The sequence below is a fragment of the Chenopodium album genome, chromosome 5, assembly GCF_948465745.1.
Source record: "Chenopodium album chromosome 5, dcCheAlbu1.1, whole genome shotgun sequence".
In the NCBI taxonomy this organism is placed as follows: domain Eukaryota; kingdom Viridiplantae; phylum Streptophyta; class Magnoliopsida; order Caryophyllales; family Amaranthaceae; genus Chenopodium; species Chenopodium album.
The window spans coordinates 23,868,973-23,872,546 of NC_137838.1; the positions used below are offsets into that span (position 1 = coordinate 23,868,973).

A 3,574-nucleotide genomic window follows, 5' to 3' on the forward strand; every position below is an offset into this window, starting at 1 on the left:
CGAGAGAGGTTATATAAACTGTCTCGATCATGGGCTCACCTACAGGTGTGATAAGAAGTGATGGATCGAAGGATGTTTGACCTTCTTCAATGGCTAGAACTTCGGAAGTTTTATTGTCGTCGATCAGATCATGAATAGCTTCTTTGAGTTTCCAACACTCCTCAGTGTCGTGACCCTTTCCTTGGTGATATTTGCAGTGCTTACTAGGGTCCCACTTGGGTGGCCTAGCTTCTAGAACTGGATCTTTGATGGGCCCTATGGGCATGACTAATCCTTTGTGATGTAGCTTCTTGAAAGCTGTTTCATAACTCATACCAAGTGGAGTGAGCACCCTTTTTGACCTTTGGATTCGTGATTTAGAGGCGTTCGTGGCATGTACCTCATTAATGGGAGAGGAAGAAGAAGGATGGCCGTTCTTCTTTCCTCTCACACTATAATCTTTCAGAAGGTCATCTTCAATGTCAATGCCTACATTATAGACAACCTTGAAAGTATTCAAGTTATGTTGGTACTTCAAGTGCCTTGAATACTTCCCTTGGAGATTCTTGATAAACATCCTCACAGATTCTTTTTCGATAGGAGCCTTGACCATATTAGCGGAAGTTTCCCTCCATTTGTTGAAGAAAGAAGTGAATCCTTCGTTTTCCTTTTGTTTTAACATCTCAAGTTTTCTGTGGTCTGTTTCGTCTTGGATGTTGGACTTATATCTTTTATATAACAAGAAAATTGATTTTGGGCAACGACAAAGGTTTGCATGTGCAACGAAAATTAATTTGGTCGCCCTTATTTTATAGCTTGGGCAACGAAAATAGAGTCGTTGCCCTATAAAACAAATGGGCGACGAGCAGTCAGATTTGTTGCCCATTTTAACATATTGGGCAACAAGTTATTGGGTTTGTTGCCCAAATGCAATTATAGGCAACACGCCAACACAGATATATTTTGTTGTCCAAAATGTAACATTGTGCAACAAAAATTCCTAATTCGTTGCCCTTAATAGAGATAAAGGACTACAAACAATTCAAACCGTTGCCCAAAACTGTGAAAAATTAAGCGGAATTTTTTCCGCGCTGCTAAATTTTCACCTCAAAATTCTAATTTCAAGCTATGTTTCAGTAATATTTAAATTTTTTTTTACCAAAGTCTCAAAGATCCCAGTATCCCACCTCTCTTTCCCTTAGAACCCTAAATCTATTTCATTATCTTCATCTCTCAACTCCATCTCCATTTCTGTTTCTCTCCTTCACTGAAACGGCTCAGGAGTTCTCTCGCGTCTGTCGTAAAATTTTCCAAGGTTTGATTTTCGTTTCTTTTTATCTTTGGTAATTTAACATCAATTTCGTTATCTAGGTTTTGTTTCAACATTACTTATTAGGGATATTTTGATGTGGACTATTGAACTAATGGTTATGCCGTTATGGGTACCGAAGTTTTGAATGATTATTTATCAGATTGTAACATGAAATTTAATGCTAGAATTTTGTTTTCACCCTTAATTTTTGTTGTGTTTGTTGTACTTTTTCTGGGATCTGATTTGATGTACTATACTTTGGTCATATTTTTCTAATTGTTGTTTTTATTTTGTAACTTTATTGATTTTGTGGTTAATTTTTTGATAGCGTTTTTTGTAAATTATGATGGGTTAGTTTTGTGTTGATTTGTTCAAATTCAACTCTGTGTTAGGTTTGATGTGTTTTGAATATCTTGCAACAGAGAGGTATCCTGTTATAAATCCATTCCTCATACACTTCAATTTACCACATATATTTGAATATAAAAACATTGATTAAGAAAATCATAAAGATCGAAGACTACAATTCTGTTATTTTTCTGTAATTTGTTACTAGAATTTCTGTGCCTGGAGTATGAATTAATGTTGTCTTGATTTTATTTTATTTTTTTTTAAATGAAGGGTCATTTGAGCATATTGAAGTGCAACAAGATCCTATCTACACGATATTATATGAGAATTGAAGACCATAAAGTAAGTTTATGCTACCTCTTTTACTAAATTCTTCCTTCTATCCAGATTATTTGCAATTATAATGTGCCATTTGAGAAACATTTCTTGTTTAATTATTGTGGGTTAATCAATCTTGTGTCATAGTATGGCAATGTACCTCAGTACCTACTATAGTTAATGAAATAGCTATAAAACTAATTGAGTAGGTGACTATCATCTTCTATAAGAATTCTAGATGAACTTAATTGACCTCTTGACATTTGGGTGTGGTATATGATTATATGTCATGGTCTTAGGAATGGAAGGGCCTAACATGAGTAATAGAAATTGATTGTCATGAATAATTGTTACTGAAATACTACTAAGATGAAAACTGATGTGCTAATGTTTTCTCTTTAAGCTATTTTTAGACTTATTTTAAGTACAACAAAAAATATAGATCTGTATGTATTTCGTCATTTTTTTCCTTTTCAATTCAGTTTTTTTTTTTTAAAAAAAAATTTAGTTCACTCTTCTTAGTTCACTCGGTATCTTTACTTCCTTCTTCTATACATGTTTAACATACATCTTTAATTAATGGGATACTAAACAATTTCATAATTTAGAAAAAAGGTCAGATCATTCCCATAAAATTTAATCTTCTAGAGTTTGGACCCATATTCAATGGGGTTTGATGTTATTTCCTTGAATTTAGCTGGGCTTTGGTAGAGATAAATAGTCAGAATATGATAGTTCTTATAGTTTGTTCATTGGCGATATTATAACCAAAGAGAAACTAAACTATCATGTTATTCTTTATCACTTTGATGAAAGTATACAATTTTGTCTTTGACCTTATGAGCACGAATTATATCTTGTTGAATGACTAAAGAAATCAAACGTACGAAAAGTGGATGATATTGGTAGTTCACGATGTGTATTATAAAAAACGTACGAAAAGTGGACACAATGTGTATTATAAAGTATGTATATGACTCCTAATTAATTTTAAGAGAACTAAAATTTTCAATCTGTTGCTAGAATTTATACTTTTAGCTAGTTGAGATTATTCTTAATTTTTCCTGATACTTTTGATGATATTTTTATAATCATGTGTATTTGATTTTGTTTTATTGCCTTTCAGGAACAAGGGATGATGACTTTATTGTAACAAGCTAAGGAGTAAGGAACATGAAGTACATTTTGGATATATTTGTGATCTCTATTACTTATATATAGTGGCTTAGTGGGTATTATCTAGTGATTGACAAATTTAACTTTGTATAGTTTTCTTAGTAGAACAATATAAATATAGATGTAATTTTGATTTCCATGTATTGAACATGGATCAACGTATATTACTATTATACTAATGATTGTTATCATAAGAAGATTATTTTATATCTCGGAATCATGAAATGTAAGTGTTTAGAAAGTAAAACAAGTTTGATGATGAAGATGAGAAATTGGTAGCAACAACAATAAATAATTTGTTGCCCACATACCAAATATAATTTTGGGCAAAAAAAAAAAAATGCTTGCACATTGCATGATAAACCTGCTGCCTTGTAACATTGGGCAACAAACATAAAATGTCCGTGCCTAAAACAGGTTTTCGGCGACACCATTGTT

General features: G+C 32.4%; 1 long non-coding RNA gene across 1 annotated transcript; it reads left to right on the plus strand.

The window, feature by feature from the left end:
- The first annotated feature begins 1,023 nt into the window (after positions 1-1,023).
- On the plus strand, positions 1,024-3,345 carry LOC145630602 (uncharacterized). The gene is made up of 3 exons (XR_014112118.1): positions 1,024-1,294; positions 1,913-1,984; positions 3,087-3,345. It is a non-coding gene; the product is annotated as an uncharacterized LOC145630602 (long non-coding RNA).
- Positions 3,346-3,574: the final 229 nt, after the last annotated feature.